This window comes from Thalassophryne amazonica, chromosome 7, assembly GCF_902500255.1.
Source record: "Thalassophryne amazonica chromosome 7, fThaAma1.1, whole genome shotgun sequence".
Classification (NCBI taxonomy): Eukaryota; Metazoa; Chordata; class Actinopteri; order Batrachoidiformes; family Batrachoididae; genus Thalassophryne; species Thalassophryne amazonica.
The window spans coordinates 113,690,978-113,706,193 of NC_047109.1; the positions used below are offsets into that span (position 1 = coordinate 113,690,978).

Genomic DNA, 15,216 nt, shown 5'->3' on the forward strand with positions numbered 1-15,216 from the left:
CTGACAAAAGTTGCAATGTACACAGTTTCTCCTATCACAGCCACAGAAAGTCATGCCTTCTTCAGAGCTGTCTGGGTGTCTTGGTGGCTTCCCTCACTAGTCTCCTTTTTGCACAGTCACAGTTTTTGAGAAGTGCCTCCTCCACACTGTTTGTATTTCTTAATGATTGCAGTAAATTAAGTCTGAGATATTCAGACACTTGAAAAATATGAACTGTTTATGTTTACATCCTCTGACTTTGAAAGAAAACTGGCTGTAAACAAGATGATTTGTGTTGAAAAAATAATATTAATATTCCAAAATATTTGATGTGATAGTTTTATTAAACCGGCTGAATTAAACTGAGCCTACACTACAAGCACATATTGATTACTTTATAATCAACTTAATTTTGGTATACAAAGAGGAAAAAACAGTGCAAGTGTTGAAATATTGATGGACAACACTGTATCAGATGCCAAAAGGCCACCGGAGGGAGGAAACATAATTGTTCAGTTTGTTTGTTCATCCATCAACAGCAAAGAAAAGTTTAAAAGTTTTGCCAGCATGGGTGATGGAAATCAGCCAATCCAAACGCTGGTACAGCTGTACAACTCTAGTTATCATATTTTCCAGACTACTTTTCATACATGCTTGGCTGATCCTTTGATTTCTGAGACAACTTATGTCAAAAACATACTGCATTTTATGGACGTGATAACTGAAAGCTGCTCCTGTATACTGATCTGAATGAGATGCTGTCTGAGCCACACTCCAGAGCAGAAGGTGATGGAAATGCACCATTAAACTGGATGCCAACTGCCATGAAACAATAAGAAGATGATTTGAATGAGAAGGATGTGTTGGGTCTTAGAGAATGAGCAAAATTAATAAATCATGCTCTCACTCTGAAAGATCACACTCTTGAATAAACACAGGAAATAACCTTCCTACAACCTGGCAGTCTATTAGTTTGTACTGTGTGAGACAGCAGGAACTACTACAGAAGAGGATAGCTAAGCTAAGCTAAGGCTAACGGCATAATCTTTTTAAAAATGTTTTGCCATTTTACAAAGTTTATAGACATTTAGTCATTCATTGATGTTTTCATAATGACACATTTTTGGACAGATGTGACTAATCCACTGGTGAAATATATAGTCCAGAAAATATGGTATATGAGTAATCAGAGTACAATGTGACATTGAGTGGCAACAAAGGACAAAAAAAATTAGTAAAATTCGATTTGTTCAAAAGATCAATGAGAAAAAAGGGAAGTGCTCAATGACAATGTTGAAAAACGTTTCTACTTAGATTCAGACCCATGAACCAGCCCAGTGTCATGTTTTATTTTCGTGATATGTCATAAAATGTTTCAGTTTCAGTCACTATTTTTAACCCTAACCCCCATTTCACCTCAAATTCCATGATACAACACAAACTAATTACAATTTTGTGACGGTACCATAAACTGCTAGATTAAAATCACTTTTTGTGATGCCATCACAACTTTGGTGTGAGCTTGGGTTGGATCTGTTCCCAGCGACAGGACTGTGGGACAGATGCGTCCCCCAGGTCAGTGTTTTGATTGCACACATTAGTCCTCTGAATATGTTTGGGTGGAACTGGACTAACTACAACCACCGTAACTGTAACCCAAACCCAGGTACAGGTCACACTGGGAACACAGGAATAACTCGAGCCCATGGGCATCTCTGGTGTATCACTGAAAGCTGTCTGTAAAGTCACTGCGCCACTGGATTGTAGTTCGGTAGATTAAATGAATCCTTGCGGCAGAAAAAATTTGCTTCTGTGAGGAAGCTACTACTACTCAAATCACTGGTACACCTCGAGGAATTATTCAGAGTTGTACAGCTGTGCTAATTGTGTGGTAAATCTCACAACAGAACTCTTTGAGAGCAACACAACTGAGGTAATGATGTCCTTTGTGAAGACACTGGCCCTGCTTGTGTGGTCCACACTGTAGTTGTGGTTTACTTGGCAGCAAACACAGAACACAACAACTCATCTTTTAATTAGAACTGTGTTTACACTGAGGGAAATTACTTAGAGAAGGACAGCAGAAGCTGATAAGCCTTTCTCCCCGTCTTTCTCTGTAGCAGGACAGTATATCGAGTGGACATGCTATATATGGCCACAATTTTTGGCTTTCTGCTGGTTTGGTTACCGACAAAGCACTCAATCATCAGGGATCTCCAAATAGGGACCTGCTCTAGTTTCTCCCAGTGCCGTGCCCAAAATCTCAATCACCTATCTCCTCTGGCCATAAATACACCTGGCGATAATCTAAATGTCACATCTTATTAGTAGCTCCAACCTTAAAGCTGCACATGCAATTCCACAGGGATTAGACCCATTAGACCCTGATCAATGAAAACAAGATACTCTTGGTTTGCTCTTACAGCTTTCACTGCAGCATGATTCAGTGGCTCTGTGGTATCTTACTGGTTGGAACTGCTCAATCAAACAGGAATATGTAGTTGGGAAAAAGTGTGGAACACCGACAGCAACTATAACTGAGGTGCAAAACCTTTCAGCACCATGGGAAAGTCAGTCATCCTCAATAATGACACTCAACAGTAGAAAGTCGTGGCTGTGCAAGGTCACAGGTTGGGGCATGTGCTGGTGCCATGGGTCAATGCATCCACCAAAGGACTGAAATTGGGTTCTGGATGGAAACCATCCAAGCAGACAACTGGTGTGTCCCCACTTCACAAATGTAATCATACATCTGCTGCACTCAGGTGAAAATTGGGCATCGCCTTGGTCTTCCCCTGGTGCCGGGGTCCTGAGGCACCTGTGTGCTGGATCATGATCAGAGAAATGTGCCACATGGCCAAAAGGCAGATCTGGAATGCAATTAAACCTTGGGACAGACTACTGACAGTGGATATGTCAATGCCACCTATAGGGTAGCAAAACTGACCACCTATAATTTACCAGGTATCAGTATATCCTTAATATGTATGTATAATGGCCATCCAAGGGTGGTAGCTGTAGCCAGGTAAGAGTTAGTTAATGAAGGATTGCACAGGGGTCAAAATTTAATTCTGTTCCAATCATATTTAAATGTTTATTGCATTATTGGTCTGACTGTAAAGATTCTATAAAAGTATAATTTATGCAAAAATAATGACAAAGAACAATTTCAGTTTGTACAGGGGTCAAAACTTGGGATGAGTTAATGCTTAGGCATTACCTTACAGGGTAATAATACATGTCATAGAATCCAATGGACCTTGACCTTGTTTGACCATTTACCTTAGAGGTCAAGCATTCATCACAGTCAAAACTATTCCATTTATTAATCCTACATACGAGGTCTATTAGAAAACTAAACGGCAGTTTTATAAAAAAAAAACATATATGGATTTGAATCACGTGCGATTACACCAGACATGCTTGAACCCTCGTGCGCATGCGTGAGTTTTTTCACGCGTGTCGGTGACGTCATTCGCCTGTGGGCAGGCTTTGAGTGGGCACTGGTCCAGCCCTCTCGGCTGAAATCCTTTGTCTGAGACGCTGCTGGAGACGGCGCGCGTTGCTTTATCAAAATTTTTTCAGGACCTGTGAGGGATATCCGAGTGGACAAGTGGAGAAATTCAGCTGGTTTTCGGTGAAAAGTTTAACGGCTGATGAGAAATTGTGGAGTTTCTTTTGCTTTAAGGACAGCTCACAAAGCGGATCGGCACGGCACGGTTGGCGGTGCCGTCCGTCTGGCTGTTTCGAGCTGAAAACATCCTAATTTAAGGATCTGTTCACCCAGGTCGTCGTCAGAGAACAGAGAAGTTTCAGAAGAAGTCAGCATGAGGAGTTTATGCGGACATTCCACTGTTAAAGGAGATTTTGTAATGAAAGAACGTGCGGGCAAATTCGCCGAGTCGGTTCCGTGACGACGCCGCAAATCCGTCTGCGCCGCGACAGGAAAAATTCAGGCGGCTTTTGATGGCTTTCAACAAGTGAGTATCTGAGAAATTGTTTAACAGCTGGGCATGTTCCAACTTGTCCGTTAAGGTTTCCAACGGAGGTGTTTTTCCTGTCGCGACCCCCCCCGGTCGGGTCCGGCCCGACATGCGAATCTGCCCGCACGGTCTTTCATTACAAAATCTCCTTTAACAGTGGAATGTCCATAAACTCCTCATGCCGACCTCTTCTGAAACTTCTCTGTTCTCTGATGACGACCTGGGTGAACAGAGCCTGAAATGTGGAAGTTTTCAGCTTGAAACAGCGAGACGACTCCGCCTCGGAGCGCAGATCGCCGTCAGGCGCCGTGGGCCGACCTTAAAGTGACACTAACAGACCAAAATCTCTCATCAGCCGTTAAAATTTTCACCGAAAACCAGCTGAATTTATCGAATGGTGTCCACTCAGTTGTGCCTTACAGTTTTTGAAAAAAATTTTATTAAACAAAGCAGCAGTCTCTGAGCCATTCCTAAACAATGAAAACAACGACGAGAGGGTGGGCCACTCCTCACTCAAAGCCTGCCCACAGGTGAATGACGTACTGTCAGGCGAACTCTCGCATGCCCACGAGGGTTCAAGCATGTCTGATGTAATCACACGTGATTCAAATCCATATGGTTTTTGAAAAAAATAATAAGGTCAGATACTTTTCTAACAGACCTCGTATTAGCTCAATTAATAACAAGCATCTGTTATAATCAAAATTGGAGTAACTTTAACTTTTGACCCCTGCCCAAACTGAAATTGACCTGTAAACATTTTTGCTGTTTTTATCCCATAACTCTGTGACCTTCTGTCATAGATTGTTCAAACTAGACCTTCTTGGAATCTGTATGATCAGACAAATGATGTGGTATGCTTCACAAAATGATTAGAGCAGGTTTAAATTTTGACCCCTGTCTAATTTTTCATTGAACTCGACCTGACGATAGCTGGATGGTAGTGACCAACCTGTCGGGCAGACGGTCTAAATATGTTCCAGAAGCAGCATGCCTTTCTGGGTATATAAACATAAATTCAAACAAAAACTCTACATTGAAGCTGTTGTTGCACTTGCATGTATTGTGTAGAGGTAGAGTCTCTCAATTTTGAGGCTTAAATCCTTCCTCGCCTGTACATTCTTCAAATTCCAAGGTGAAAGCCATCTATAAACAGTGAGGCAGAGGAATCGTGATAATACGGAGGAAGGTATTCCTGGGCTTTCAGGTTGCTACATGAATGACATTGCAGCGTGACGCCTGGCAGATGTGTTAGTGCATGTGTGTGCACTTGTAGGTGTGTCGATGAACCAGAGGGCCGGTGCAGTGTGTGAGGTGAGATGTAAAAGCTGGGTCACTGTTGCGATTGAGTTCTCAAAATCAACAGTGCCTGGAGGCTCTGTCACTCAACAGATACACCTCATGGCGGTGGAACGCCGTCTCACTACAGAATAAACACACCTCAGGTCTTCTGAAGCAAAGTGCTGCAGAATATGATGTCAAAAAAAGACCCACATACAAAAATATGGCCAGACATTTTAACAGACATGTTGACAGCAGCTGTAAACTCATAGATGGGATCAGTCGACATGATGCAGCTTACCATTTGGAGGCAGGTAGGTGAAGCGCTGATACTGGCTTCTCTTCCTCTTGCCATTGCAGACGTAGAAGTTAACGTGCACGGGGCTGGATATTCTCTGGTTCCGGTACGGTGGAATCTCCACAACAAGTGTACTCTGAAGGTCAATGCAAGACACAGAAGATACTGTATTTTAACATCATGGAACAAACATCTGGACTAGGGATGCATGGAAATGGAGTTAGGCAGATATTCAATATGCCGATACTGTATGTCCAAAGTGATTTTGGCTGATACCACTGCAGATATCGATGCATCAACCATTTTTGTCTTTTAATTTCATTGAAGAGCACCAAATGTCTCCTGAATTAGAAATGAACCATGGCTCTTTATGTGAAGGCCTACTAGATGAAGATACTTCCAAATTATTTTATTTTTCAAATCATAAGTTGAGCTTTTTTATTTATTTTTTATGGTTTTGCTAGTTTGAGCGGTCCTGTGATTTATATTCTCGTACAATTTATATTCTGAAAAATCACATGTTTATTATTAACAATAATTATTATTAAGGAACCAAATCTCTAAGCAACACAAACTCAAATAATAAAAGAATAAATAACAAAAATAAAACGTTTACCATAACAATACACAAAATTCCCACATTAAAGGGCTGATAATACAAGGATTCAAAGGATTCAAGGATTCAAAGGAATTTTATTGTCATATGCACAGAAGAACATGTTCCCTGCACAATGAAATGTGTCTACTGCATTTAACCCATCCTAATTGCCAGTAGGAGCAGAAGTCGCCATTAGGCGCCCGGGGACCAGCTCCAGATGTACATCCCTGCCTTGGTCAACAGCAGGGCTGAGCAAACCAAGACCGACCCATAACAAACGACACACACACAACACACAACACACATAGGCCGGCCCAGTACATCAAATCAAATCAAATCAATTTTATTTATATAGCGCCAAATCACAACAAACAGTTGCCCCAAGGCGCTTTATATTGTAAGGCAAGGCTATACAATAATTACGGAAAAACCCCAACGGTCAAAACGACCCCCTGTGAGCAAGCACTTGGCGACAGTGGGAAGGAAAAACTCCCTTTTAACAGGAAGAAACCTCCAGCAGAACCAGGCTCAGGGAGGGGCAGTCTTCTGCTGGGACTGGTTGGGGCTGAGGGAGACATAAACATATATTGAAAAGCAAAACACGAGGGAAAAGGAGAAAAAAAAAACCCCTCATAGCCGCTGCGTTACACAGCAGCAATGAGGAAAAAAATCCCCATCAGCACAGAAAAACAATAATCACACAGACAAAACAAGGACGCAGGACAACAACCGAGATTTGAAAGGTCCAGTTTATCAGAACACTCCGGAGGCAGCCTATTTGGCGCCGGCAACGGCCTTGTCCGACAATCCTGGATGGGGAGGGGCTCAGCCCTGAGCAGTCCACTGTCACAGTCAACGTCAGAGCTGGAGAAGCTGAGGGGAGGGGGGAAGACCAGGGAGCGAGCTTAAGTGTTGATCTTCTGATGAGGTTTTATCACAGCGACCTTGAAGTGCAGCTGTGTTAGGGAGGCCAAATGAATAACCAGATTAGCAGACGCCTGAAAGATTCCACAGTTCTCAGAACAGAGTGGCTCTCAATACATCTGAATGTAGAATGTGGTCTTCACAGACGGTCAAAGCGGGTTTCCAGGGCTGCGATTCTGCTCGAGATGTTTTCCAGCGTGCGGTTAACACCCGCCGACTGCGCAGCCACTGCCTTCCCAATCGAATCAATCATGTAGGGCAGTCTGGAAGGACCAATCAAAGCTGCTTCCACTTTCTTGATTTTCCGGTAAACCAGCGCTGTGCCCGCTCCACACAGCAGAAAGCCGGTCACCACCAAGCCGAATATGTACACATCTTCGATGTCCTCCACAGAAAGCATGTAAAGGCACATGACCTGCCATCTCCTCCACGAGTCCATCACGTAAAAAGTGTGACTTATACTCAAGAAAATGTGGGAACCATAATCTTAAATGTAATTCCATTAAGTTGTGGAATGTTGTGGAATCTTCTAAGCTGTTTGAAAAGCTCCTTATCATGGTCTATATAAATCTCTCACTTACTGAAAATTTGACATAATGAATGAAAACTAAACTTGTAGCTACTTCATACATAAATAAGGTCGACATAATCGAAAACACACATAGTGTTTCTCAAAAAGTAACGTGACTACTTTTGCTAAGGTGTATGTAAACGTATGTCTGCAACTATATCTTTCCTGAGACTGTATGTCCAGAAAATCATGTTTATAGGTTATATGCAGTCAGGGAATATCCACACAAAGGCAAAAACACAAAATCCAATTTAAATTAATAATCAACTAATAAATTAATTGACAACTACTGTATTTTGATCACTGATTAATCCGTTTGAATCATTTTTTTAAAACATTCAAATTCCCTAATTTCACCTTATGAAACCTGAATGCTTTCTCATTTATTTTACTAATTTCTTCATGCCTATCTGGCAGTAAACCAAATATTTCTTGTTTATGGACAAAGGAAGACATCTGAAGGTGTTATCTTGGGCTCCAGAAAATACCAATCGAGCCCTGAGGCCCACTGGATCCTGTGCTTATCTCCAGATTCTGTAATGTGAAGCAAATCAGAGTCTATGACTCCCTGTGAACAAGACTGCAGTGCAACGCATGTTACTTCCACCACCAAGGCCAGTTCCCATTTACAGCTGGGTGGACTGAGACAGTCGTGGCAATCCCCTCCGTGGGTGATGAGGAAGACTGACTCCTGATCAAGTCCCGGATGGGACGGCAGACTTGGAGTCGACTGAACAGGCCCAGTCTTGATGTGCATCTACATCCAGGGCTGATCCAGAGACACCTGTGTGTGGGTTTGTTTAATGTGGGAAAGTTGTTGCACACGGACAAACACATGGTCCTTGACAGATCCTTAAGAATGGTTTACACATAGACGGTTTTGTCGGCGGGTAGCACGTAGACCGAAGGTCGCGGTAGTTCCGGCTGTTTTCACGGTGGAAAGGGGCGGAGCATTTCGCCGGCGTTTTGACCACCGTACTAGCCGCAAATACGCGGAAAAAACGCCGCTAAATCCGCCGAATAACGCGGCGTTTTTACGCCGTAGCATCCGGCACACGTCAGGCAACGGGGGTTAATACCCAGTTCTATCCTTTACAATCGCAGGTTAAGACGCGCGTGAGAACGGCGGTGTTCTGCTGCCGCTGATAATGCCCTGTGTACCGCTGGATTTATCCAGGCAAATCCTGCGTTACGCCAGGAACTTTTGCATATAGGCACTGCCCCCAGAGTATAATAGGCTGAAGCAGCAGGAATACATGCCTCTGTCACTGCAGGGGGAGGGAGATCATACTCAGCCTTTTCTTCTCCTTTTCCCCTCCTCAACGTGTTGCTCCGTCTCCACCACAGGGCTACCCTCTGCTTCTGAACCAGACCTCTTGGTAAGTCCTTGCCGCTGCCAATTTTCTTTTAGGAGGCATACTGGAGCTTCTCTGCAAAAATATCTGGAGCTGGCCGCGAGTGAGAGGCTTGCATGCAGCGCGCTAGCGTTTTTATATTGACCACCGCCTATCGGCCTTTTGGAACGCCGTTAATCGGGAGGTGGCGTTTAGAACGGCGTACTGTCCGCTAGCGCTGCCGTTTTGTCTGCCTCTGTCGCCGGTTAAAACGCCCTTGAGGACGCCAATGTGGGCTCTATTGCCGTTTTACACGCCGTTGATTAGGGATACAACGCTGGCCGCCAATTACGGCGGTGTAAACTGCGGCACTACAGGACGGGGCAGGATGAAACGGAGATTAAAAAGTATCAAATGACGTTGTTCGCGTTGTCTCCGTCGTCACGCAAATTCTCCGGGAGCGCTCCTGGAATTATTTGACATGTTGAATCATTTTTTCGATGATTCCCGGTAAAGCCGGAACTAAGCCACGCCCCCTAGTGCCGGCGTTAACAACGGCGTGTGATCCTTAAGTCGGCCAAAAACTCTTCCGGGAGCTCTTACCGTCTATGTGTAAACGGGGCTTTAGCCTGGTCCAATGGGTGAGAAATTCCAGACAATCAACGTCTGAGGACCTGCTGCAGCCTTCATCTGGCTTCACAGCCTCTGGGTGACAAGCCATCACCTCCTCTGCCTGATCCAACGTTGAGGACTTCTTATTTTACCAGAGCCCCATTAGCCCTCTTGTGTTCAGGGTTCCTGTTGGATCTTCATGCTTACCGCAGCAGCCACGGGAACACAATCAATCAACTCAATCAACTTTTTTCTTATATAGCACCAAATCCTAACAAACAGTTGCCCCAAGGCGCTCCATATTGTAAGGCAAGGCCATACAATAATTATGAAAAACCCCAACGGTCAAAACGACCCCCTATGAGCAAGCACTTGGCCACAGTGGGAAGGAAAAACTCCCTTTTAACAGGAAGAAACCTCCAGCAGAACCAGGCTCAGGGAGGGGCAGTCTTCTGCTGAGACTGGTTGGGGCTGAGGGAAAGAACCAGGAAAAAGAGATGCCGAGAAGGGGGGCAGAGATCGATCACTAATGATTAAATGCAGAGTGATGCATACGGAGCAAAAAGAGAAAGAAACAGTGCATCATGGGAACCCCCCCACAGTCTACGTCTAAAGCAACATAACCAAGGGATGGTCCAGGGTCACCCGATCCAGCCCTAACTATAAGCCTTAGCGAAAAGGAAAGTTTTAAGCCTAATCTTAAAAGTAGAGAGGGTATCTGTCTCCCTGATCTGAATTGGGAGCTGGTTCCACAGGAGAGGAGCCTGAAAGCTGAAGGCTCTGCCTCCCATTCTACACTTACAAACCCTAGGAACTACAAGTAAGCCCGCAGTCTGAGAGCGAAGCGCTCTAATGGGGTAATATGGTACTACGAGGTCCCTAAGATAAGATGGGACCTGATTATTCAAAACCTTATAAGTAAGAAGAAGAATTTTAAATTCTATTCTAGAATTAACAGGAAGCCAATGAAGAGAGGCCAACACGGGTGAGATATGCTCTCTCCTGCTAGTCCCCGTCAGTACTCTAGCTGCAGCATTCTGAACCAACTGAAGGCTTTTTAGGGAACTTTTAGGACAACCTGATAATAATTAATTACAATAGTCCAGCCTAGAGGAAATAAATGCATGAATTAGTTTTTCAGCATCACTCTGAGACAAGACCTTTCTGATTTTAGAGATATTGCGTAAATGCAAAAAGGCAGTCCTACATATTTGTTTAATATGGCTTTTTAAGTAATGGTTTAATTACTGCCACCTTAAAGGCCTGTGGTACATAACCAACTAACAAAGATAGATTGATCATATTTAAGATTGAAGCATTAAATAATGGTAGGACTTCCTTGAGCAGCCTGGCAGGAATGGGGTCTAATAAACATGTTGATGGTTTGGATGAAGTAACTAATGAAAATAACTCAGACAGAACAATCGGAGAGAAAGAGTCTAACCAAATACCGGCATCACTGAAAGCAGCCAAAGATAACGATACATCTTTGGGATGGTTATGAGTAATTTTTTCTCTAATAGTCAAAATTTTGTTAGCAAAGAAAGTCATGAAGTCATTACTAGTTAAAGTTAATGGAATACTCAGCTCAATAGAGCTCTGACTCTTTGTCAGCCTGGCTACAGTGCTGAAAAGAAACCTGGGGTTGTTCTTATTTTCTTCAATTAGTGATGAGTAGAAAGATGTCCTAGCTTTACGGAGGACTTTTTTATAGAGCAACAAACTCTTTTTCCAGGCTAAGTGAAGATCTTCTAAATTAGTGAGACGCCATTTCCTCTCCAACTTACGGGTTATCTGCTTTAAGCTACGAGTTTGTGAGTTATACCACGGAGTCAGACACTTCTGATTTAAAGCTCTCTTTTTCAGAGGAGCTACAGCATCCAAAGTTGTCTTCAATGAGGATGTAAAACTATTGATGAGATACTCTAACTCCCTTACAGAGTTTAGGTAGCTACTCTGCTCTGTGTTGGTATATGACATTAGAGAACATAAAGAAGGAATCATATCCTTAAACCTAGTTACAGCGCTTTCTGAAAGACTTCTAGTGTAATGAAACTTATTCCCCACTGCAGGGTAGTCCATCAGGGTAAATGTAAATGTTATTAAAAAATGATCAGACAGAAGGGAGTTTTCAGGGAATACTGTTAAGTCTTCTATTTCCATACCATAAGTCAGAACAAGATCTAAAATATGATTAAAGTGGTGGGTGGACTCATTTACTTTTTGAGCAAAGCCGATAGAGTCTAATAATAGATTAAATGCAGTGTTGAGGCTGTCATTCTCAGCATCTGTGTGGATGTTAAAATCGCCCACTATAATTATCTTATCTGAGCTAAGCACTAAGTCAGACAAAAGGTCTGAAAATTCACAGAGAAACTCACAGTAACGACCAGGTGGACGATAGATAATAACAAATAAAACTGGTTTTTGGGACTTCCAATTTGGATGGACAAGACTAAGAGACAAGCTTTCAAATGAATTAAAGCTCTGTCTAGGTTTTTGATTAATTAATAAGCTGGAATGGAAGATTGCTGCTAATCCTCCGCCCCGGCCCGTGCTACGAGCATTCTGACAGTTAGTGTGACTCGGGGGTGTTGACTCATTTAAACTAACATATTCATCCTGCTGTAACCAGGTTTCTGTTAGGCAGAATAAATCAATACGTTGATCAATTATTATATCATTTACCAACAGGGACTTAGAAGAGAGAGACCTAATGTTTTTTTGGCTTGCCTCTACTGGTGGTTGGCTCTCACTGCGGTATTGTATCACTTCCTGTTCCGGAGCACAGCGGTGTTTTTCTGTATCTGTTAGCTGTTTAATCTGCGCAGTTAGATTGATCTAGTTATCTAGATTACGATTTGTTTCCCAGTGTAATCTTTACGTGCCTTAACTAAAGCACTCCTGCTGAATCACCTCTAAATTATTTACACATTATTCACTTTGCGTGTTTTTAGGAATCCGCTAGCTTAGCGTAGCTACTAGCTCTTAGCCGATTTAGCATGGCAGCTTCTCCTGTCTCTCCCGCACTTTTCTGCTCTGGGTGTGAAATGTTTTGTTATTCCTCGGCCTCCTTTAGCAGTAACGGTACTTGTAATAAGTGTAGCTTATTCGTAGCTTTGGAGGCCAGGCTGGGCGAATTGGAGGCTCGGCTCCGCAACGTGGAAAATTCTACAGTTAGCCAGACCCCTGTAGTCGGTGCGGACCAAGGTAGCTTAGCCGCCGTTAGTTCCCCCCTGGCAGATCCCGAGCAGCCGGGAAAGCAGGCCGACTGGGTGACTGTGAGGAGGAAGCGTAGCCCTAAACAGAAGCCCTGTGTACACCGCCAACCCGTTCACATCTCTAACCGTTTTTCCCCACTCGACGACACACCCGCCGAGGATCAAACTCTGGTTATTGGCGACTCTGTTTTGAGAAATGTGAAGTTAGCGACACCAGCAACCATAGTCAATTGTCTTCCGGGGGCCAGAGCAGGCGACATTGAAGGAAATTTGAAACTGCTGGCTAAGGCTAAGCGTAAATTTGGTAAGATTGTAATTCACGTCGGCAGTAATGACACCCGGTTACGCCAATCGGAGGTCACTAAAATTAACATTAAATCGGTGTGTAACTTTGCAAAAACAATGTCGGACTCTGTAGTTTTCTCTGGGCCCCTCCCCAATCGGACCGGGAGTGACATGTTTAGCCGCATGTTCTCCTTGAATTGCTGGCTGTCTGAGTGGTGTCCAAAAAATGAGGTGGGCTTCATAGATAATTGGCAAAGCTTCTGGGGAAAACCTGGTCTTGTTAGGAGAGACGGCATCCATCCCACTTTGGATGGAGCAGCTCTCATTTCTAGAAATCTGGCCAATTTTCTTAAATCCTCCAAACCGTGACTATCCAGGGTTGGGACCAGGAAGCAGAGTTGTAGTCTTACACACCTCTCTGCAGCTTCTCTCCCCCTGCCATCCCCTCATTACCCCATCCCCGTAGAGACGGTGCCTGCTCCCAGACTACCAATAACCAGCAAAAATCTATTTAAGCATAAAAATTCAAAAGAAAAAATAATATAGCACCTTCAACTGCACCACAGACTAAAACAGTTAAATGTGGTCTATTAAACATTAGGTCTCTCTCTTCTAAGTCCCTGTTGGTAAATGATATAATAATTGATCAACATATTGATTTATTCTGCCTAACAGAAACCTGGTTACAGCAGGATGAATATGTTAGTTTAAATGAGTCAACACCCCCGAGTCACACTAACTGTCAGAATGCTCGTAGCACGGGCCGGGGCGGAGGATTAGCAGCAATCTTCCATTCCAGCTTATTAATTAATCAAAAACCCAGACAGAGCTTTAATTCATTTGAAAGCTTGTCTCTTAGTCTTGTCCATCCAAATTGGAAGTCCCAAAAACCAGTTTTATTTGTTATTATCTATCGTCCACCTGGTCGTTACTGTGAGTTTCTCTGTGAATTTTCAGACCTTTTGTCTGACTTAGTGCTTAGCTCAGATAAGATAATTATAGTGGGCGATTTTAACATCCACACAGATGCTGAGAATGACAGCCTCAACACTGCATTTAATCTATTATTAGACTCTATTGGCTTTGCTCAAAAAGTAAATGAGTCCACCCACCACTTTAATCATATCTTAGATCTTGTTCTGACTTATGGTATGGAAATTGAAGACTTAACAGTATTCCCTGAAAACTCCCTTCTGTCTGATCATTTCTTAATAACATTTACATTTACTCTGATGGACTACCCAGCAGTAGGGAATAAGTTTCATTACACTAGAAGTCTTTCAGAAAGCGCTGTAACTAGGTTTAAGGATATGATTCCTTCTTTATGTTCTCTAATGCCATATACAACACAGTGCAGAGTAGCTACCTAAACTCTGTAAGGGAGATAGAGTATCTCGTCAATAGTTTTACATCCTCATTGAAGACAACTTTGGATGCTGTAGCTCCTCTGAAAAAGAGAGCTTTAAATCAGAAGTGTCTGACTCCATGGTATAACTCACAAACTCGTAGCTTAAAGCAGATAACCCGTAAGTTGGAGAGGAAATGGCGTCTCACTAATTTAGAAGATCTTCACTTAGCCTGGAAAAAGAGTCTGTTGCTCTATAAAAAAGCCCTCCGTAAAGCTAGGACATCTTTCTACTCATCACTAATTGAAGAAAATAAGAACAACCCCAGGTTTCTTTTCAGCACTGTAGCCAGGCTGACAAAGAGTCAGAGCTCTATTGAGCTGAGTATTCCATTAACTTTAACTAGTAATGACTTCATGACTTTCTTTGCTAACAAAATTTTAACTATTAGAGAAAAAAATTACTCATAACCATCCCAAAGACGTATCGTTATCTTTGACTGCTTTCAGTGATGCCGGTATTTGGTTAGACTCTTTCTCTCCGATTGTTCTGTCTGAGTTATTTTCATTAGTTACTTCATCCAAACCATCAACATGTTTATTAGACCCCATTCCTACCAGGCTGCTCAAGGAAGCCCTACCATTATTTAATGCTTCGATCTTAAATATGATCAATCTATCTTTGTTAGTTGGCTATGTACCACAGGCTTTTAAGGTGGCAGTAATTAAACCATTACTTAAAAAGCCATCACTTGACCCAGCTATCTTAGCTAATTATAGGCCAA

General features: G+C 42.9%; 1 pseudogene; it reads right to left on the bottom strand.

Annotated features, from left to right (window-relative positions):
* The window catches only part of LOC117513520, a 92,279-nt pseudogene that overhangs the window by 10,829 nt on the left and 66,234 nt on the right, over positions 1–15,216 (bottom strand).